The sequence below is a fragment of the Ursus arctos genome, unplaced genomic scaffold (genome assembly GCF_023065955.2).
Source record: "Ursus arctos isolate Adak ecotype North America unplaced genomic scaffold, UrsArc2.0 scaffold_25, whole genome shotgun sequence".
Lineage (NCBI taxonomy): Eukaryota > Metazoa > Chordata > Mammalia > Carnivora > Ursidae > Ursus > Ursus arctos.
The window spans coordinates 13,915,187-13,939,078 of record NW_026622930.1 but is presented as its reverse complement, the minus strand read 5'-3'; the positions used below and the strand labels follow the sequence as shown (position 1 = coordinate 13,939,078).

Here is a 23,892-nt window from a genome sequence, read left to right as displayed (position 1 = left end):
GTTCATCCTACTTCCTCCAGTGCACGGACTGTAATCAGCAATTCCTTGTCTGTCTGTCTGGCTTCCTCCCCCAGAATGTTGATGCCACAAGAACAGGAGCCTCAGCGGCATGTTTCTCACCACTTCCCCCAAATCAGGCCCACAGCACGTAAGGAATATTTGTGTGAATGAATAGTGAATATGTTAATGAATTGATGAAGAAAGCATATATCAGAAATGAAGCTGAGAGTGATGCTATTAGCCTTTAAAGATTTCTTTTTTTTTTTTTTTTAAGATTTTATTTATTTAACAGAGAGAGACAGCCAGCGAGAGAGGGAACACAAGCAAGGGGAGTGGGAGAGGAAGATGCAGGCTCATAGCGGAGAAGCCTGATGTGGGGCTCGATCCCAGAACACCGGGATCATGCCCTGAGCCGAAGGCAGATGCTTAACGACTGTGCCACACAGGCGCCCCCCTTTAAGGATTTCTAATTTAAAAAGATAACAATAAAGAGCAAGTCCTTGACACAGATGGCACTTTAACTAGGATTGTAGGAAATTCCTTGAAACCTACAATGTGATGTGTGGAGCAGGTGCCCGAAGAAAGCAGACACCACTAGAACCGCTGATGATCAGACAAGGTGTTCAGTGGGCAACTACCTGGAAAGACCTGGGAAGATGGACAGGATTTAAAGAGAGGTCCAACTAGGGAAGGGGAGAAAAGGGTGTTCAGAACCTGGAAGCCAGCATGAAAGGAAAGCCTTAGTGGCATCCGGACCCACATCTGTCCTCCCAGGAAGCTGGTGACCCATCAGGAGCAGGGCTGGGGTCATGGCACTGAACAAGAGACAGGCCCCACCCACATGAGCATCCATTCTAGGTAACCAGCTTTCTGCCTAATAAAATAAGATTTAGAAGCACTGAAATTTTTCATTAACGAATGTTTCCTGTACTATCAGTACAGCAGGGAGCGTAGAGGCTGTAGCCCAGTATTCCTGAGTTCTTGCTGGCTGGAAGAAAGGACGGAAGACTATTTGAAATTGAGCAGAGAGAAGCAGGAATCCTTGCCCCTTTGGGGCAAACCCCTCCATTGTGGGAAGGGCAACTTTGGTGAGCTCTCCCAATCATGAGACAGAAATCAAGGTCCCAACTCTTCTTTCTTAGGGAAACCTCTGATATTGAAAAACATCATTCCAGGTCAAAGGCACTGGGCTAGGATGTTAAGGCATCTGGCTATGCTATCAAAAACCATTTCATGAGAGACACATTGCTACATAATTCCTTTTTTCTGTCATGCCCACTCCCTAGCTGGACCTGGATTGCTGGAGGAGAAGACACTCCTGGAGGGGAGGAAATTCTAGGACAGGAGGTTGAAAACTAAAAGTGTGCACCCCTCCCCTTACTCCAGAAGATTACAAGTTGGGCAGTTTTTAAGTGACCAGTTCTTATCCATAACAGGTCTTCCTTAGCCAAGGGTTCTGCATTCAAGTTATTCCCATAGCCTCTGGTTCTTCTAGAACAGAGAGCGGATTTTGAAAAAACCTTTAATCCACAGAGGCATCAGGCTCCTGAGGTCTCTTCATTCCACCCTCCACCACTGGGGCCCAGACATGGCAGCATTGCTCCAGGGCCTTAAGAAGCCAGGATCCCCTAATAACCTAGCGGTGGACCGATGCCTGGGGCAGCAGAGGCATGCAGGGGTAGAGCTCTATCGGTCCGCTGCCCCCCACCTTGTGTAATGCCCACGGAACAGATGCCTACCTTCTCCAGGGTGCGTCAGCTGAATGGATGTGGGGCACCAAAGCATGAGGAAGTATCATGTAGGGAGAAGCTGGGAGATGCCTCTCTCTCTTATTCCTGCTTCCCAGGCCACGGGAGAGCCTATGCTAACTTGGGAGATGAGAGGCAGCTCCCGTGCCAGCTCTTCTTGCAGGCAGCCCTCCCCAGAACCATGGCCGAGAGCTCTCATCCTTACAGCTCACTAAAAGGCGATCCTGGTGTCATAGACACACGGCCGTAGGGTCTACTACCTTTCCAGCAACACCTGGAAAACTTCGCTGAGTGATTTCCCCTTCCAAGAGACACCTGGGCTGAGAAACCTTCCTTAACTTAGCTCACGAAGTGGGATCCACCCTCTTGCTTAACTCTTCGGGAATACCCGGCAGGAACTTTTCAAGGCGGCCACACCAGATGGTGTGACTTAAACATTGCAAAGAAGGGGAAGAGTGATCAGACACTTCCAACCTGAGCTGGTTATCATTTCAGGTACTGAGAGGTCATACTCCATTCTCTCCAGTAGAAGAATATATGTGTTGGTGCACTGACGGAAGTGGAAGACACTGTTGGAATTCTCCACTTAAATCTCAACTCTGGAGCTGTCTAGATGTGGGAGGCTTAGGACATCATTCTGGATTGTACCATAAAATTAATTTTAAATTCTTATTCCCATTTTTAGCTTTGATGAACAGTGGGTTTCTTTTGTTTGTTTGTTTGTTTCTTTTATACAGACTGATTATTGAGGTGGAATATTGGGGTAGTCCCCATCTCATTAGCTTTTTTTTTCATTTCTATAAATCATGCACACACATACAAGAAAGAGTTTCTACCAGCTGCCTCTAAATGAGTACAGTGGGAACACCACTGAATGTGTGGGGGAAAAGTCAGCAAGCCGCTGCAGGGCCCGTCCCCCCAGGAGCCTCCCTGGCGCTCCAGCCTCCATCAGCTCCCCGTGTCTCTGTGCCATCCCTTCCACTCATTTTTTTCCTTCCTTTTCAACTCTTTTCCTTCTGTGTCTGTCCCCCTAAATCACGACTCCATTCACTGAGGCATACAAGTGTCTCTGCTGAAGGCAAACGGATATGGCAACAACCAATCCATTCAGTGGCCCTGGGGGCAGCCATTTTGCTACCAGATATGACTTTGCCAAACTACGGGCACTCCACTTATTTCTCCTCTTTCTCATCTCTCTTCCAATTGAACACGTATAGGGGATATGTTTTTGTGCCACCTGGTTTCTGTGACTCTTGACTAAGTTTTGGCTCCAGGATGCTTGCCTTGTGCTTCTGCCACCACGCGACTTGGAGTTAATACGTATTAAACCTCTTAGAATGTGGATGACCCTCAAAAAATGTGTATTATTATAATTACTTATTCCCATATCTCTGTGCCCTCTCCAACTCATCCTGTTTTTTATTTCAGTATAATCGATATACAAAGTCCTGCTGGTTTCAGGTATACATCATAGTGATTTGAAATTTTCATACATTATTATAATAAATTCCTGCAATTAAGTCCAGGGACGCTCTGTCACCACACGAAGTTAATACAATAGTACTGACTATACTCCAGATGTTGTACCTTACAACCCCATGACTTACTTATTTCATAAGTGGAATGCTGCCTGTTGTGCCAAGGATATAGGCTCTTCCAATCCTCCGGTGATGGGTACTGAGGTTGTATCTGATTTGGGGCTATTGCTACTATAAACAATATTAAGATCCCCTCATTCACTAGTTTTTGATATTTCAGTGAGTAAATCCACAGGATCCACTCGTAAGGGTGAACCTGTGGGGTGTGTGTGTAGAACTTGAGACAGATGTTGCCAAAGGCACCACCTAGGTCCTCTGCCTTGAGAACGGGGGGGGGGGGGGGGGGGGGGGCTTGTTTCCCAACCCCTCTCCAGAACTGGATATTCTGAAATTTTTAAATATTTGCCAGTCAGACAAATGACAAATGTTATCTCCTTGTTGTTTCGATTTGAATCTTTTTAAATAATGAGTGACGTTAAGAAGTCTTTAATTTACAGATGAGAAAAAGCAGAGACCTAGTGGTCCTCGAACTGGCTTGAAGTCGAACCTGAGTCCGTTATAGAGGCAAGCCGGACCCGATCTTCGGATGGTCCACCTGAGGATGCCCTGACCCCCTGCACCAGGAAGAACATCTAATGACCTACGGCTACTCTCCCTCCTCTTCCCCATCCAGGGCATTCCAGCGCTGGGCAGGCAGGTGGGGCTCTCAGCTGCCAGGGTTAGGGCCAGAGCCCCCCTGGGGACCAGCACTCCCAAGGCAGGCATTTCCCTGGCCAGACAGGGACATCCCAGCCTGGTCTCCTGGGCCGAGGGGCTCCTCTGCTACACCGTCGCTAACTGAGGCTGGCAGATAACAAAAGCCTTGTCCACAAACTGCCTGAGGTTCCGTGTGTTTTTTCTCCAGTTTATGTCATCTCAAGTGTTTCTTCCATCTGAGAGCAAAGTGGTTCATGCCATGACCGACCTTTGCATTCCTTTTTCTCCTCTGTGAAACTGGCCTTTTTTCAACAGGGAAAGAAGCTCCTTGGAGGAGGGAAAGAATCTCCTTCCATTACCGTCTGGTGCCCTCCCCAGCCAGGCATGAATAGCGCAGCCATTCAGAGCGCGTGGTCTAGACAAGGGCTCGGATCCTGCTTCTCCCCGGCACGGTGGCCAATGGAACCTCCCTCCAAGCCTGGCTGTCCTCACCTGCCTGATGGAAGTGACACCGATGCCTGCTCTGCCTAACACGCAGGATCGCTGTAAGCCAGGGAGGTCGCGTGCAGGACAGCACTCTGAAAACCATGAAGCTTGACACAAATGAAGGATGCTGGTGAATGTCAACGGGCTGGTGGCCATTCGCTTCCCCGCAGGGACTTTCTTGAAGGGAACAGCCATCCTCGGTCACGTGGGAGGAGCCTTATCCCCGCGCTGAGATCTTCCAGAAGCTGCCCGTCTCCTACCCAAGCACACCAGAACCAGGCTGATCACCATGACCCGGACCAAGCTGAGGCTTCGTTCATCTTGATGATACAAAAAATCTTTACAAGCATCTATAAACTAGCTGTTCAGCAAAGGGAACTCTAGAAACTTCACATTCATTCGGCAGCATCAGGAAGCACAGTTCCACCTGCTGGGATTTCTCAGCCAACTGATACTCATCACACACTGGAATTAAAAATAAAAGTGGCCACTTTGAAGGGAACCATCCTGCAATTACCATATATCTTTCTACTACTTTCTAAACAAAAGCGTTAAACACAGTTCAACCCTTTTCCTTATCTTGTTGCCACCATCCCCAACACTGATTACCCTCCTCAGTCTAGAATCCGTAAGAACCTGTTCTATAACTCACAGCTTAGAGAGTTTAGGCAAACTATTAACCTCTTGGTTTTCTCATCTATAAAGGCAAAGAGAATCATAAAGCCAAGTTAATTGAGAGTGTGGTCACACTAAGAACACAAACCCAGCAAAGATCTACTTAAAGTTTAATGCTTGGCTTTGGAGAACGCTATTTTGTCCTCTGAGACATTGTTTCTTCCTAACTTCTGGTTATAGTCCAGATAGCTGAATTCTGCTGGCTAAGGGAGTCTCTCTTGGGTGCCTATAAATTCCTTTTGGGGCCTTGCACAACATCACCAAGGCCATGAAAGAACTCATTACACCGACCACCCAAGCCCAGACCTCGGTGCTCTGTTCCAGGCCAGGAGGCTTTCAGCAAGTGCCCCGGAGCAGCCTGGTGGAGACTTCCAGAAGTGGCAGACAGGGTGGAGGCAAGGACAACAGGAGCCCCCCTGAGCCTGGTGAGTGAGGAACAACTTCCGTCTAGACAGCTGTACGCACGGACCAACCGGGCTCTATCTTTGCAAGAAGAAACCTTCAGATGCCCCCTTAGAAACGTGAAATCTAAAGGGTGACGTCAACACCAGGGCAGTCCACGATGAAGAGCCAAGAAGGGAAAACCAAGGAATTGTGGCCATTCTGGAATGTCTGTGCAAGAGGAGCTTAGAGGTAGCATTGGGGGTCCAGGCAGCGGATGGCCGGGAACTTCATGAGATGCTGCACCCGTATAATGAACACAGTGAATGTTTGTCCGAGTGGCTTGTATTTGTGTGAGAGATAGAGTGTGGGGCGACTAGGACCTGAGCCACACCTTGGTTCAGTCCCTGGAAAGGAGAGTACTGAAGAAATAAGCCAATCCTACTTCAGGTGACTAGTCTATTTTTCTGGAGGATGTAAAGAATGTTGTTCAAAGCCAGTGGAGGAGAAAACAATAATTTTATTTATTCTTTTTAAGACTTATTTATTTATTTGAGAGAGAGAGAGAATGAGTGCAGGGAGGAGGGGTAGGAGCAGAGGGAGAGGGAGAGAGAATCTCAACAGACTCCCCACTAAGCACTGAGCCCGATGTGGGGCTCGATCTCACGACACTGAAATCACAATCTGAGCCAAAACCAAGAGTGGGATGCTCAACCGACTGGGCCAGCCAGGCGCCCTAACAGTCATTTTAATACACTCCAGTGTCTGACATGAAAAATCTCCTCCAGGATCCCCCAGATGTCAGGCTGGGCTGGCCAAATGGGAATGCCTTTGTTGACTTTATTTTCCCTGTTGAGCCCAGAGGTTTAACATGCTGTTCCCTGGACATCACTACGTGTGGACACCCACCCAAGTCGGGTTCTCATGCCTCCAAAGGCATATTTCAGGCCATCATTTTATTTAATAGATAAAACGTGAATTTGGACAAAATTCGTAGTACTCTCCTGCGCTGAAAAATCCACAAAGTTTTTCTATAGCAAGATGTATCAAAACATATGTCTTACACAGTTGCAGTGCAGTCTAGGAACGCCGGCTAAGCTTGTGACCATAAAATCTTCCCATTTCTAAAGAACAGGCCCCATAGACAAAGATTCTATGTAAGGAAGCCACCGATTCAATCATTTTGGGTCAATACATTGTTTTAGCCATCGATACCTTTCCACTTATAAATCAGTACAAATCCAGTCATTTTAGTAAGCCAAATAACTATACCATGATCTTATTTCTTGGGTTGTTAAAATGACCAGACGAGAATCACTGCTGGTAAATCAGTAACATGCTTGGAAATAAATAGGAGGGAAAGCTATGGCCAACCAGTTGGATGTCAGGGCCAAAGGACCTGCCTACCACCTGTCTCCCCAGGCTGAGCCTTGCAATACTTCCATCCTGATTTCCCAAGGTGCCCAGGGCCAGTCTCTAAGTGCACTGATGTATGTGTCACAGAACCACTTGGATGTAATAGTCAATTAAATTATTAATGAAAGAACTATACAAATAAAAGCATCATGCTCTCTTATGTAGTAATAATTACTATTGTAAGCAATGCAAATTGAATAATAAGAATCATCAGGACAGTTCAGTGATAAGCTAACAATTTTCAGCAATCAAACCAAACATCGCTGCTCAAGCTGTTTAAGAAAATAAATAGCAGCTTGTTGACATTTTTGTTCAGTTAAGCGCATATATATCCAGAGGCTACTCACGTGTCCCAGAAAGAAGAGCTAAAAAAGAGGAGAGACTGAATGATAAAGAAGAGGAACCAGTTACAGTGGGCGGGAATTTAGATAGTCCAATATCTTCAGAAAACCGTGAATCCTATAAAGTGTCCCAGGACATAATTTATTTATACACACACACACACCTATGTAGACACATATATTTCCATATACATGTCCATTCCATGAATATACGGATATACACGACAATAGATTCTTGTAACTGTAACGTTTTGGTTATATTCGCGGGAGGCATAAAGTGAAAAACCATGATAAAAATAGGTCCATCACTATTTCAAAGCATTTATCAAGCACATGACCACCTAGCCCACAGCCACACGCCCGTAAAAGAGCAGGTCATTCCCTTATTTACCTTAGCGGTCCCTGATGGAATACTCTAGAAATCATATAGTCCTCGAACACAGCTTAGCATTGCCCAATTCTCTGCCAGCTGACCCAAGGCTGAGTCAGGAGAGAGGGTGTCCCTTCACCAGATCAAACTAATCACGGATAAAGTCTCTTTAACTCTAACTGGGGAGTGATCTGGACCTTCCGGTAGCTACTACAACTGCTCTCTGGCTTCTTTTTGTTCACCTGGAGAACATGTGTTAGATGTGAGGGAATGCTATCTGCTGGTATTCAGGGAAGAGCAGTCAGTGGCCGTGAAGACCCCCCCAGCTCCTGGCAGGAATAAAGTCACGCTGGAGAGTGGGCTTCCCCACCTGCTGTCAGGTATGTTCAACTCACCAGCATACCTTCCATGAGGCGTGGAGTGTCAGCTGTTCAAAGTCTACCTGCTCAGAGGCCATTTGCTTGGGCCTGGGGACATCATGTCCTTTACAAAAGTGCCTTCCGCCCCTTCATTATGAGGTGTTACACTCACAAGGCCAATTGGGGTGCCATTCTCTTTCAAGGGGTACCCACTTCAAAACAGTTCTACTTCTGACTCCATGGGAGATGCCCCTGCTCTGAGTTTCGGTTGTTCCTTTGCGGCTAACTCTATCTTATTAGATTCGAAAAGCTCCATCTTGTGCTCCGTGGCTAACACCATTGATGGCATTCCAAGCTTTAAGCATCGTTACGAGTTTGGCCCTAAACGACTCGATCCCCCGTTAACACCCAAATATCCATTTGGGGAGTTCCTATGCCCATACCAGAGCGAGAATAAGATAAATGTGGACACATACATATATCCAGTGTAGGGAGACAGCTAACACAATATAGCATGTTCCCTGGGGAGTAACAGCCCACCCTCTGCCTTTGCTGGGACGGGGTCTGCCGGATTTCCACCAGGAGATACACATGTGACTGCATTCTTAATCCAGAGTGCTACGGGCAGAGGCCTACTCATCTTTTCAAATGCTTTTTTTCTCCTCCTTAAACCAGGAAGAAAGTCTTAATTGCTGGTATGTCTCTAACACTTGTTAATCTCCTTTCTAATAAGAAGGATAAGCCACAGGCTGGGACCTCCAGTAAACAGCAGTGGGAGCTAGCAAGGAAGGTAGAGAGAGGAGGTGAGAATAGCACCAAAGAGAAGCAAGAGAGCTCAAGTCAGGGAGGTTCCCAGATCGTGATTTTGCACCACAATAAGATTTCAAAAATAGTTTTGGGGACGAGCGTAGGTTGCCAACTTTTTATTTTGCCAAGTAAGGATACTGAACTCACTATGGTGAGCTTATTTTTCTCTTTGCCTTGGACCAGGGAAAAGTCCATCTTTGAATGCTTATTTATGCATATTCGTCTGCCCTTTGCCTTGCCCCCCCCCCCCCCCAGACTACACGCTCAAGCAGGGCACCTCAGCATTCCCTCTGCCTCCCACGCAGGAGGCCCCTCGGTGTCTAGAAACCCCTGAAATAGACCAGACCGGATCCGGAATCTGAGAATTATTACTTCTTTTCTCATTTCGCCTGAGAATGTTTCACATTTCCTTATCTTCCTTCAGAGAATTTCTGTGAAACACCTTTTCTAAGGTGATAGAACTATGGAGCCATCTCGAAAAAAAGTCAACACATTTTACATCAGATTCATTTCAACCCTTGATAAGAAAGTAGTCTATACGCTCCTAATGGAAATGAATTCTAACAAAAGGGTGTATTCACACTTTCAGCCTAGGGGCCTGACCGACAATGGCCAAGAACACGTGTGCGAAGAACATAAATAGCTTCTTTTGCAGGCTGAAGCTGCAGGACCAGCAGATGACCGAAGACTTTCCATCCATTTATCTTGACACAAAGCTACTCTACAGCCCGCCAAGAGGACTGCTCTAGAGAGAACCAACTTGCAGAGTCTGGACCAGAACCAGGGCTTTGAGCAACAGCTAAGGATTTATATCAGCTTCATGTCTGAATTCTTGCAAGACAAAGACCGTCTATACTAACGCGGCCTGCACAGTGTCTACGTTAAAAAAAAAACTCTCTCTTATCCCTTGAAATTAGAACTCTGTCTCTGGCCTCTCCATCCCTCGAGAACAGTTTGCAAAGGGCCTTCGACATCAAGAGCTGTTTGTTGAATGTACAAAGGAAGGGACTCCCACATTTACCTTGTTATCTTCCGGTACCCGGAAACAACTGACTTAGAAATCTTTTAGATTAATTCGCATTTAAATAAAAGATGGATTTTTAATCTCATTTCCAATTATCAGCCAGGAGTATACATTCTCAAGCAATAACAATTATAATCATTTTAAGAACTACTGTAAGAGGAGTATTCCCTCTCTGCCAAGCACTGTGTCCAGGATTTTATAAGAATTATTTGATTTCGTTCTCACGCCCTCTCTACCAGGTAGGGATCAGTATTCCCGTTTTACAGATGGGGAAATGGAGACTCAGGTACCTTCCATGATTTTCCAGGAATCCACAACTCGGAAATCACAAAGTCATTCAGCTTAGGAGGAGGAAAGACTGGAATCTGGGACCGAGGCCCTCACACCAACTGCCTCGCCCGGGGAAGCTGGGGCTACCCTCATTAAAGCCAATTCGGCCACGAGCCCTACCTTTCATGGTACATGCACTTGAACTGGCCCTACGAAAAAACCAAGGCCATCCTCTCTTTCCTGGAAGCCACGGTGATTTTCACTGTTTGAAAGTCCTGTTCGGGCTTTATGCCCCCTCTCCCAGCAGCTCTAACGTCGGCCCCCAGGCCTGGGCCACGCTACAGCTAATGGCCTGACTGCAAAATCAGTTTGTCCAATTAGACAAACCCATTTCCCGCAGGATGGTCGGTGCAATTCAAAAGTGGCTTATGAGGGACCAAAACTCAGAACTGGCTTTAAATAAATCAAGCTCTCCACAATCCACAAGTCTCTTTCATCTGCTTTAGTTTGTGATGACAATGCGACCAGCGTCAGTGAGGAAGCTGCCCCCCACCCCCCACCCTGTGATGTCTTGCTTCGTGACCTTGCTTTGTGACTTCCGTGGCTCTAAGTTTCTCGATGGAAAGAAAGCAAACTATAATTACCTATCTCACAAAAATGACTGCAATAACCAAGGGAGATAGCGAATACACTTTGAGGAAAAAGAAAATAAATGCTTTCTAAACCTAAGGTGCTAATACCGTACCTTTTCCAAATCGTACAGGTTATGGCAAATTATACTGGGCACTTACAAGGCCAAAGCATAGCTCCAGAAACTCTCACTCTGTTACTTTTACGGGGATTTCTACTTAATTAAAGTTTTCCGGGAAACACCTAGAGCCATTATCAAAGGTGCCAACTGGGCAGCCAATAGGAAAACTCCCTGTAGGTCTGTGAATCAATCTTTGGGAGGGTTTGTGTTTTGTTTATTAACGTTTGGGCCCCATTTATGACTCAAGCATAACTCTCCTTGGTATTAAAGTAACTGGGAGTGGAGATTAATTGCCCAATTTTTAATTACACTTGGCCTCTTTGTACGCCATGTTGTAAGCGCCCTGCCCATGAGGGCATCATGAGAACAAGTGATCTATCATCGGCTATTCTGAAAGAGCTCTGGTATCTGCAGAGTTTACGATCACTAAAATAAAGGATTCTAGCCTTCTAAGAATCTAGTGCACGCGCACTCTTTGTGTGACTTTTAAAATGGCTTAAATAATGGGAGCATCACAGGAAAACATGTTGAACTATGTTGGTGGACTATTTACACACCCTCCAACCTGTCCAGCTGTCCCTGCCTGCCAAGGCATCAGACTCCATTTTGAACGCAAATTTCCTTTTCCCTTTCTGGAGTCTCTCATTTTCTCCATTGTATTCATTCAGAGGAAAAAAAGACCTCATAAATGTCATTTCATATTCCAAGCAATTTGCTATAGGCAACTACACCATTACTTTGTACAAATAAATTTACATAAATCATTATTAGAATGTTTTATCTTAGCAACATTATTTGGTTCCCAGAGCACAAATTAAATGCATGCTTAAAGCAGAATATTTTAAAGTTATTCCTATATTGTTTATGAGACAGGATTAGAAATTTCCATCTAATTTTTCTTTCATAATGGATTTCCTTTAGTTTTCTTTGTACGTTTTGAAACCACACGTATCATTTTCCGGGGGGTTTCTTGAAGCAAGCAATGCCATAGACATCTCTGCCACATTTGGCTCATTTTTCAGAAACTCTTCCCTTCGATTCCATGGGTTCAGTTCTGAACACTGATTAGGAAGGCCAGAAACCAGGGAAATTCATACCATCTCGCAAATAAATGGGTTTTTGTTTGATGTTATTCGGCAAGCAAACTGGTCTTTGGTTGTGGCTCAGCTTTTTTTTTTTTTTTTTTTTTTAATAGACAAATTTGTAAATAAACTCCCTGAAAACAGAGCTCAGTTCCTCCTAGCTATTTGTGTTGGGAAGAAGCCTGTTTGAATCAACTGCATTGCACATGGCAAGTCTTCACTGGCTAGAGTTCTCCTCCACCCTAGATTTCAAAATAAAATCTTTCTCCCTGTGTTGCCCGGTGTGAACAAAAGCTGCGTTTGTTGCTGCCAAGATAGTGGGGGGAAGGGACTCACGGCTTCTGCCATTTGCTGGCTCTGGAGAATCACATAGTGAGCCCGGGTCTCATCTTTTCATTGAGGTCCTAAAGGGCTAGCTTCACCACTCGGGGCTTTAGCCCTCGAGCAGCGTGTGGTCTGGGCACAGTTCCCAAGCCAGCGTCAGGCAAGTGGGGCCCCACGCGGTCAAGGGGGCAGTCCTCGAGAAGGGTAAATGAGGCAGTCCCATGGAGTGCTTACGAGCAGGGCAGACCTGGATTCAAGGCAAACCTTTCCGCTTCTGCTACCTTAGCTTAAATGAGATTACGTGTACCTACTTCACCAGCTGGCTTTGAAGATTAAATGGAACAATGCAGGCAAAAGCTTAGAACAGTGTGACTCAGAAAAGGCTCCTAAGCAGGAGCTAACATTAATCTTGAAGGAAGACCAGCGGGGTCAAGCTGGGGTGATCATATAATTTGTTGTCTCTACTAGGATATTTCTGGGTGTGAAAGGGAGGACTGTACGATAATTATGTTAGGTCAACTGGCAAATGCTAGGACGGTCCCAGGTATACTGGGGTGTATGCAACTACCATGACCCCAGTCCGTCACCATTCAACACCTTATAAAGAAATCATGTAAAAAAAAAAAAAGGAAAGAAATCAGGTAACGATTACATCTTACACATTCTACCACTTAAGGCTCTTTCATACATTGTATCTGACCTTTCATAAACGATGTGAAAAAATGGAGAGCTGGGTTAATTACCTTTCAATGAGTGAAGAAAAGCACAGAGAAAGTATGGGCTTTCCCACAATAACCCAGTGTTGCCAGGGCAGGGGGAACCCCAGGCATCCCTCATGTTCCTCCCTACTTCCCAGCTTCCTGGCAAGGAGAGGGTCATGTGACTAATTCTGGCCAATGGACTGTGGATGTGAAATTAATCTGAGTCACTTCTGATCTAAGGCACTTAAGAAAGGGTGGGTGTTTTCAATTCTTCTTTTCACATGCTAGAGTAACCAGGAAGTCACATGTTGAGACGTAGGTGTCACAAGAGGGAGAAGGCTTGGAACCTTGAAACTGGATGCGGGACAGCCACACACAGTTGGTACAATCCGACTCTGGGCAAGTAAGAAATAAACTTCTGTTATACGAACCCTGAGATCTGGGGAGTCCTTTTTACGCTGGCATACCACGGCCTGCCCTGGCTCAGCTAGCTGGTAGGAGTAAGAACTCACGTCTCCAACCGTGACCATAGTTTCCACTCAACAATATCGTAAAATCCCACCAGATTGGGAAAATAGGGCCACAGTTAAATGGCAGGACTCACTCATGCTAAGTCTTCAATGCTTACCTGATTTAAAACAAAATATTTATTTAGTTAAAATAAGATAGTTCAGGGGCACCTGGATGGCTCAGTCGGTTAAAAGCATCCGACTCTCGGTTTCAGCCCACATCATGACCGCATGGGTCGTGAGATCGAGCCCTGTCGGGCTCCTCTGCTCAGCGGAGAGTCTGCTCGAGGAGGCTGGAGGATTCTTTCCTCTCCTATGCAAATCCTACTCTCCCTTCATTCAACCTTATTTTCTTCGTGGGGCAAAATATTCCACACCTCAAGTTTTGCAAACACTGGTGTCACACAATTGCCTAGGCAATTTGCTGGGATGACAATTTTTTTCCCCCGCAAAGCATCAGAAAGTATTGTTGTCTGATTTCTCCTGCGCCTACTCAACCGCGCCTCGTGCCAAAACTGCCACAGATCATCTGCGAATGAGCACGACTACGTTCCAGTAAAACTTTATTAAGGGACACTGAAATCTGAGCTCCATTTCACGTTCATGCGACACAAAATATTATCCTTCTTTGACTTTTGCGTGACCATTTGACTATGGAGAAACCACCGGCAGCCTGTCCGCCGCACATGGACATGCAGCAGGCCACACCTGGCCAGAGGGCCGCCACGGTCCCCGCACTAGGCTCCGAAGACAAAGGCCCACAATCAGTCAGGCAATCGCTTTAGTGGGAGGAGAACACGAAGACTTATTCCAGGTCTTCTGCTTCCTGGTGGCTGGCCATCCAGGGCCCCGATTCCAGGAAAGCCTTAGCTCCTGGGTCAGCACGGCCCGGGCTCCAGGAGCACCCGAGCATGCTGAGGCAGGGGGACCTTGGCCAGGACAGGCCTGACAGGACAGGCAAGAGTCCTGGCAGCAACTCTAGAAGCACCTTGATGACCTAGGGCAGTGAAAGCCACCACTGCTTTATCCAAAAGCAGCCCTGGAAAAGAGCTCGGTGTGGGCAGGATTGACTGGGCTACCCCAGAATTAAGCAGGGCACTTGGCTCCCCATCCCTGACTGTGGCCCCAGCTTCAGCCTTGGGACCTTCACTGAATTCCGGCTTTCAGAACTCTCAGCATCGACTTACAGACTCACGTTCTTGGCTTAGGCTTCCTCCCCTTCAACTTCCCAACTCAATCACGCCTTGTGAATCACCAAGGTACTGACCTCACACACCCTCTGGTTTATCCCTGAGGCCGAGTCAAGCCACACCTGCCAGGCAAGGCTCCTCGGGGAGGGGGGCAGGTGTGTAAGAGAAGAGTAAATCATCAGGCAGACAGGCAGAGGCCAGATGCAGACAGGCCCAAGAAGCAGAAAAGGCCAGTCTGGTAGCAGCCAAGCCAGGGGCGGGGCAACGATACCACTGCCCCTGAAGGAAGCTGCTAGCCAAGGCCCTCTGTAACAGGGCAGGTGGGGTCTCCCCAAGGAAACCTTCAGGGACCCAGGCTCAAAGGGGGGAAGCTGGCTCTGGCCGGGACAGAGGATCGGGGTCCTCTGACCCCTGTCTGCTCCATACACCCAGTGCCCTCACTGCCCAGGCTCACAGTGGGCTCATTCCCACCCTCCTATCCAGGCACCAGGATGCTCCTCTTCCCTCCTCCTGGCCGAAAGATCCACAGCAAAAGGAGCCCCCCCGGAAGCCCGCCCTCTTCCATGAGTTCTTCCCTAATTATTTCAATCCCAATCCTCCAAGTCTCTCAATCCCTGAACCAGACAGCCACCATTAACTAGCACCCAGCCCTGCCCTAAGCTGAACACCACCAGCTGCAACTTCCTTGACTCCATAAGGACAGATCCATGTCTTATATATTTTTTTTAATTCCCATCTGCCCCAAGAACACATAACAGATACCCAGTAATACTTACTGAATTCAACGAAAAGGTACAAGATTAGAAAGGTTAATATAACTCAAGTAAAACATGGTATTATGGGAAAGAAACTGATTTAGAGGAAGTACGGCTAGAAGGTAGTTTCTAGATGAAAATTCCCAGCAGTGTTCCTGTTGCTTTGTGTGTCTAGGACACACACCAAAATTTTAAATAAAGATGTGCTTGAATGTTTTCATTATCTTAATGCCTCAATTGGATTGACCACATTGTCAGTCTGATCAGCTGCATAAATTAATCATTAAGAAGATTAGGAGAAGAAGAGGGGGAGGATACCAATTGATGAAGAAACAATCAATTTGGCATTTGCATTTAAATATAGCTTTGGTATTTCATGTATTCAGTGCAATCTCCCCGAGGTGTAGGTGAGCAGGGGAGGGCAGAGCCTGATTACCTGAGTCGGAATGGGTCCAGGAAACCGAGGTCAGCATTGCTCCAGTCACAGAAAGAACAGACAAGCCTCCATCATCACAAGAACACTGGTCTTCCAGGAGATGATGCTTCTAGTGACTGGTGGAGAGAAGCAGAAGGAAGTCAGGATTAGAGCAGAGGAGGAGAGAGGACCCTCTCAAACACAACGGATGTCATCTCTGGCCTGACTCTTAAAGATGCAACACTTCAGGGGAAAAAAAAAATCAATTGCAACAGTTACCTCTTATTTCTTGGAAAGTTATTGAACCACTGGGTCTTTCCAGATGGAGTGTTCTTGAAACTGCCTCACGGGACATAAAAGGACCCAGAAATTTGAAAGTACATGCTACAGATATAATGAGATTATCTTATTTTACTATAACAGTCACTGTGACATTGGTGAGATCATTTGACTTCTCTCCAGTTGCCACTGAAACACTTGTCTACACAAAGAAAAACCATCGGAGCACCAGCAACCATTCAAGGCCAGCATTCCAGCACGTGGACTAGGCTTGATCCACTGGGTCCACCAGGTTGACAGGCTGCAAAGTCAATGATGCTCTCTTCTGCTGTTACCAAATAAAAATACCCTGGTTCTCCTCCTGAGGGGAGAGATCCCATCAAGCTCAAGTTCACTAAATGTTTAGGCTTCAAATTACTGGTCCACAGTTACCCAATAATCTTGCAAAATAGGAAAGTTGGTACAGGAGATAGATTGCATCATAATTTCTGATGGAAGATTATTTTTTTAGCCTACGCCTCAAAGAAAACAAATTAATAGACTCTCTCGTGAAAAGAATGATGTTATCTTATGAACTTCAGTGTAGAGAACATCAGGAAATAAATTCATGAGCTCAGCGACTCTCAAACTCTGGTCCCTGGAACGGCAGCAGAACATGTACCTGAAAGTTTGCTCGAGATACAAATTCTTGGCTCCCCACCCGAGATCTACTGAATCGCAATATCTGAGGTGGGGCCCCACGATTGGTTTTAACAAGCCCTCCAAGTAATTCTGTTATGCCCTTGATTATTAATTTATCCACCCATTCAAAGACATTGATTCTGTCGTTGTCAAATAAAACTATTCTACTCCACTGTGCGTTAAGCTTTAACGACAGGCAAAGCATAAGGATGGGGGAGGGAGGAGGAGTCAGAGAGAGGATGACCAAACCCCTGCTTTTAAGAAAGGGATTGTCCTTGGGGCACCTGGGTGCTTGGGAGGACTCTTGATTTTGGCTCAGGTCATGAGCTCAGAGTCATGATCTCAGAGACCCCCCCCACACACACAGGGCTCTGTGCTCAGCGGGGAGTCTGGTTCTCCCTCCCCCTTTGCCCCGCCCCCTGCTGGTGCGCACTCATGCACGCACTCTCTCTCTCAAATAAATAAATAAATCTTAAAAAAAAAAAAGAAAGAAAAGAAAAGCATCATCCACTATGGGAGACAAGACACATATGCAGGCAACTCAAATACAGACAGTGTGATTTCCTTTAATAAACAGTTAGAGAGTTTCTGAGGAGACATTTGTTTCAAGAGCAGGGAAGGGAAAGCATCAAGACCACCACAGTAATCATGGGCCTTGAGATCCGGACAGGATTTTGACAGGTGGGAACAGGCCCAAACGGAAGCAGAGGCCCTGAGGCGAGGAAGCATGAGAGGCCATTCAGGTGTACGGAGCAACCAGGTCTGGCTGAGCCATGAGAAACATAAAGGCGGTCTGGGTGAGACAAGGTGACTTCCAAGTTCAGACAGGTAAATGCTAGGGGCTTGTGGCTTCTCTTTCTTGTGTGAAGACCGCCTCACGGTACCCGCTGCTTCTGTTGAAAAACTGATGTCTGATAAACTAGGTGACTCAAAGATTTCTAAAGCCGGTTTGCTTTTCTGTTTTTAACTACACTTTCTAGAGGGGCGCACACCTCAGCTGCTTTAAGAATTAACCGATGAGATTCTGCCCAGGAGGAAGACACAAAAGAAAATTTTAAAGTAAGCACCAGAATCTAGATGTCACAGTAGCCTCAGGCCGTTCTGCAAAGGGGCAAAGTGTTACCATACCTAAGAAGTCCCTGAAGACATCTGTGGTTTTAGTCTTATAAAATAATTCACGTGGATAGTGGTGTGCCCTAATCACAGGAAAAAAGTTAAGCCGGGGTGGGGAGAAGGAAGAAAGGGGTAAAAGGGTCAAAAGGTACAGACTTCCAGTTATAAAATAAACAAGTCATGGGGAGGGAATGCACAGCATGGGGACCATAGTTCATAATACTACAATGCATATTTGAAAGTTGCTAAGAGAATAGATCTTAAAAGTTCTCATCAGAAGAAAAAACTTTTTGTAACTATGTAAGGTGACAGATACCAACTAGACTTGCATTACGGTGATCATTTTACAATGTACACAAATATCGAAACACCATGCTGTACATCTGAAATTAATACAATGTTATATGTCAATTATACCTCCATTTAAACAAATTAGAACATCTAAAAAAATGTGAAACCAACACTCGACGTCTCCAATTAGAGGAAAAGAAAAACTTTTCATGATCAAGAAGTATGGCTTTTGCCTCTAGAAAACTGGCACAAATAGAATGCTTCAGTTCCTGATCCCGGTGAATGACGGGATACTGAAATGTTCTGACGTCGTACGAGACTCTGGCAGAAATGAAACTGGGTTCAGAATCGGCAATATCTGCTTCCTTATCCCAGTTCTGCCATTTAGCCATCTGAGTCACGTGAGTAAGGGACTCAACCCTCCAAATCTCAGTGCTTTAGTGATCGAGAATTAGAGGCACTGCCTAGCCCCACCTTCACTGAAATGTACAGAAGAGACAAGAAGTTGCTATGACAATTACAAAGTGCAATGCTCCCGTAAGGTACAAAATTATCCTGCTCATCGAGACACGTGGGTACTAATTAATACTTATTGTTTCGGCCTTTGAAAGTACAAAAGCAAAATGTTTCCTATGCCCTTGAGGCTCACCTTTTAAATATGTGCTCATACAGCAATCCTGAGCAACAAATTTGGCATCCACCAAACCATTCTTCCAAGAAACATTTCAAGGTAAAATTTTTACTCATAACTTTTTTTTTAATTTTATTCCTCTGACCACGATAGAGCATCCAGTTATCTTTCAGCAGCTCCTGGTGAGCACAACTCAGTCTTCTGCAACACTGACATATACGATGGTGATAATTTATCATCTCTGCAGGAGTTTAGTCCCAGATGGACCATTTACTAATTTATTTCCATATGTAACTGGCAGAGAGATTAATCAGGCTTCCAACTTGGAAACCTGAATTGCGCTTTATTCCCTTAACAGGCTAACTCTGGACAAGAGGAAGTACACGTTTACACAGAAAGCCAAGAGTTCCTCTGAAAGAGCCTGTCGACCTCAGACACAGGTCTTTAAACACACACACACACACACACACACACACACACACACACAGCTTGCTCCTTATGTCAACTTGGACGGCTGGCTCTTTCTTTAGCTACTGGTGGGCTTCCCAGAGGGGCGGGGTCTGATAGGACTGCAGGCAGAAGCAAGCTCAGAGACGTAATGCCAATCAGCTCTAGTTGCAGCCACGTTCCCTGCCCCTCCCTGTGTGCGAGCTCGGGGGCTCGTATTTCTGAAACTGAAGAGATCTTCTTGCCACGGTGCTGCGCCCAGCTGGCCCGGCTCTGTGGTGCCCAGGCATTGGAAAGTATGTGCTTTCTTTTTTCCACTCTTTTTAAGGGTCTGATCTTGACCGAGTTCAGCAGCTGCTGTGTCCTCAGTGAGGCAATGGCTAATGAATCGTTAGCACTGCTCCCAGGGCCCCTGAGTTAAACTGGAGTCCACTTCTGTTTTTAATTCTATCCCAATGATATCAGCCTTTAGCAAAGACTGGGTAATAGGACTGTTGTCCGATGTTGGTGATTAAATAGAGAAAGCTGGCCAATCCCAACACAGGGGAGAGAGCAGGAGCTGACAGGTGATGTCTTAAGTGAAACCCAAGGTCATGGCCAGGAAGGTTCAGTAGACAGGACCATGTAGAGAGATTATCGGCTGGATCCACATGCCTGGGTCGCTAACCAACCATGTGGCTTTGGAAAACTCCCTTACAGTCCAGACGTAGAATTCTCTCCTCTGTAATAGGAGTTCAGCTCCCTAAGGTTCCTTCTGGCTATGAAATCTTATGATTCCCTAAATATGAAAAAGAAAAAGAAAGAAAGACAGAAATCGGCCATTCACTTGGTTTCTGTGTTTAGATGATGCCAAACAGCCAGAAGTTTGGAAGCATCTGAAAGAGGCTGAACTGGTCCAGATGCTTGGTGCTGTGACAGATGCAGCCTCAGGAGCCTCAGTACCCCACAGACTGTCTTTGAGCAGAAAACAGGAGCACTGGAGATGATTCAACAACGTACATCTTTATGAGGTTTTCGGGATTCTACAGTTTGAAGTACTGTTCTAGGTGCGGCAAAAGCTACAAAAGTCCGCGAGTCATGGTCCCGTCGTTAATACACTTACGTCTCCGTTAAGGGCAGACACGACTCATGTTAATATTGCGGAATCAGTGCTATAATTGCAGACAAAGAAACTGTTATGGGAACGTGAAGGATGGGGAAATCATCCCACTGAGGGCGAGAGGGAGAGTTCTTTAAGGTTTTATGGAAGAATGGAATCGAAGCTGAAAAGATGGGAGTAAAGGCATCCGGGCAGAGGCAGTAGCCAGAACAAAAGCCCAGAAACTTCCTGACATGGCCAAGACGTCGTATTTAGGACCCTAGGGCAGCACCATAAGACGCTCAAGGAAGAGAAGATCTGGGGCGGGGCGGCGCTGAAGAGGGACCGTTGGGGAATGCCCTGGACACCAGCCCGCCGCCCGGCTTTTACCCTGCGATCACCAAGAACCCTCCGACGTTCTGGGCAGTGGACATTCCAAATGAGCTATGCCGCAGGAAGCGTATCCTGGCAATTCTATGACCGTTTCAGATTGGTAATAAGATCAGTCTGTACCTTCACTTTTCTCTTATTCATTCCATGCTGCCACTATTTGGGAATCCCTCACATTTATTTTTTTCCAAATCAATTTCCTGGCCCTTCAAATGGAAGGAATTGAGTTTCCTACAAGCACTGCCAGGATTTTACATTCAAATGACTGGTTCAGCCCAGGGCTCTACATCTAGGTTCATATGTTTTTCTAGTCTTAAAAAAAGAGGTAAACAACATGGTATAGACCGGTGGGTTTGTTGTTGTTGTTGCTTTCCGTTTTTTTGCATTACACTAGAAAATATTTCTGAATGATAAAAAAACAAACAAACAAAAAACCCAAACATCTCTACTGTTAGAAGGACTTGCTCTAGTGCTCCCGGACAGACAAGAGTTGAGTTAGTCCTCCCAAGGGGTACACTGACACTTTTTTGATTTCTGGTTTCAGAGCCCAAGGGTAATAAACTCAAAGTTTCCAGGGCCCCTCAAGTGTAAGAGCAGAAAATCATGTAAACCTCATACCAACAGTATCTGGTTCCTCTGCCTGGGGGCGGGGAGGAGGGGCGCAGGCACAGGTGGCTTTCTGCAGCTGTCCCGAAGAGAAGCTGCCCACCACGATACACAGGGCACGGGGAGGGGGTCTGCAAACCTGCCCTCCCGTCAGCCCCTAAAATGGGCTGGTGTCCCACAACAAAAACAGAAACAAGTGTGGCCTTGGGAAGAGGGGCTCGTCCTCTGAGAAAGGAGCTGCCTTGGGCATGAGCCACCAGAACACTAATTCCCCATAGAAAACACAAACGTCCCTTCCCATCCCCCAGGTGGCTCTGACTACAGATGGGCAATAAATGGGAGGCTTCGACATTAGTTTCATTTTGGATCACCTTATTTAGAAAAGCAAATCGTATCTATCCACTGGGGTGTTGAATATTCTAGGGTTCAAGTCCCCGATTTATAATTCAAAATCTGTCCCAGCCCTCCACATACCCAGGTGTTCCGGAAGCTCCCGAGTGCACAACCCCCTCCCCCCTACAATAGGTGTTCTCTTAACATCTAATCAAATAATTACTGCGAAGAGCAGCATGCAGTAGGTGCCATAGTTTCACGTGCACATAAAACATTGTCTCATACATACCGAAAGAGTTGTGTATCTCCTGCCACTTTCTGTAAAAGTCCATCTATGGTCAGAAAATGAATCCTCCTCAAATGAATAGATTAGCTTAAATTACCATGCCATTTTACATTCTCTTCACTGATACATGAATAGTAAAACTATAAGGTAAATGTAGCTTAAACTGAATAAGGGGCATAAATAAAAATATTTTGACATTAAAAACTCAGTATAAATTGAACTACAACATACTTGAAAGCTCCCGCAATCATAACATGCACATTGAAATCCATTAACCCAATACCTAGGCTGCTATTCAAAAGCAGAGGTCTAACACGTAAATAGATACATATTTGAACACTTCTCCTAAACTACCGTACAATCTGATTGCAAAGTCACACACTTACAAAGTCTATCATCTTTACTTGGTTGCTCTCTAACCAACACTCAAGTCTTATCAGGCTACAATGTGGCAGCAGAATATAAACACAGAGACCAGCAAATGGTACCAAAAAGTAGCAGCAAATGTCAAAGACAAACCAGGGTCATCCCCGCGAGAAGAGAGATATTTACATAAGCATTCAGAAAAGACAATGGAGCCCCAAATTCCCTTTAACTGCACACCTAATCAACCTCTCTGCTCCTCACCTGATCATTTTTACATAAAAGCAATTTCTACAACGATACATTCAAAGACCTTAGTTGCCATAAACTCAGCAGCAGTTAAAGATTCTGCTGCACATTAGATTTGCTTTAAGACTCAGCTATTTTCAACCAAAGCTTTCATTCCTTACCCATCACCACCCCCCTCCAAAAAATTAGCTTCCCTGACAATATCCTTCTTAAATATGTCATCTGCCAAGGCCATTTTCTTACCTTTGTAACTCACTCACATTTGTTTCATTTGATATTTACCCAAGCAAGGACAATTGTTTGACTGGAATCTTGCAACTTTCAACTTTGCCCAGATTTTGCTGTCGTGAGGCAGGGGAATGTCAAAACCCCCGACACATGGCTCAGCTGAGCTAATATACATCTGAATCAGAGCTATATTTTAAATTCTTTTACACTTACTTAATATAGTGCGTGCTGCCTGTCCACTGATGCGATATCAGAAACCTGCAAGCTACTATTTCTGCAACTGTGTCACTGTAGATAGTCTGAAACATGTACGTAGCTGTTGCCATGGAAACAAACACAGCTAGGGTAGAGTGCCACGCTGTGTTAATTCCTTCACCCATGAACCCCAGGGGAATGCTAACATTCATCTTCTTTCTCCTTTCGTCTCACACTGCTTTAATATTTTTTAGCATTATCAAATGATGTACTAAATACATATGGTACACCTGAAAATACGGTTGGCTGAAATGAGCCGTGTGCCAACCTAGCCTGCTGGGTAGCTGCTTAAGGTAGTACAGCGATGCAATGGACTCTCTCGCTAACTTCTCCTGGGAGAAATAGACAACTTTGTTTCTTTCTTTTAAAACGGTGTGGGTAGGACAAAAAGAAGGTGAACATCTTGTCTCACCAAAGAAGAAGTTATCATGGAACGGCACCAGAATAAAGGTGCCATTAGAAATGTGCCTTAGCAGTCCCGTGAAAGGCAGAGGGAGGTCTTGCAAAGTTTCTGAAGTGGATCCAAGCTAAGAGTTGTTCTTCCTTCTAACTAGAGTTGCACTAGCAGGCTGTAAGTCCAAAAGCTTTAATTAGGCAAAAGCATAAACCCCTCAACAAGGGCTTCATCTGTCCCTGCTTGGTCTTTGTTCCTAAGCCCATGGACGAAGGTATTAGAGTGAGTGAATGACTAACAAGATGGAAATCTGCCATCATTCAGAAAGAAATGCGATTTCCCTGGAATCTGAACATTCTCTTATTTGCTTCAAGTTCAAATAGCTGCCCTCATCAAATGTTTGGACCAGTGGTGAAAAGTCAAATATTCT

At 45.6% G+C, this 23,892-nt stretch overlaps 1 protein-coding gene across 18 annotated transcripts in view; it reads right to left on the bottom strand.

Moving 5' to 3' along the window:
• FOXN3 (forkhead box N3) overlaps positions 1-23,892 on the bottom strand; it is a 384,586-nt gene that overhangs the window by 258,546 nt on the left and 102,148 nt on the right. For all 18 annotated transcript variants that reach the window (XM_048219823.2, XM_048219835.2, XM_044389973.3 and 15 more), the window contains one exon: positions 15,860-15,975. The gene's annotated coding sequence lies outside the window, so the exon portion shown is untranslated. The remainder of the gene's footprint in view (positions 1-15,859; positions 15,976-23,892) is intronic.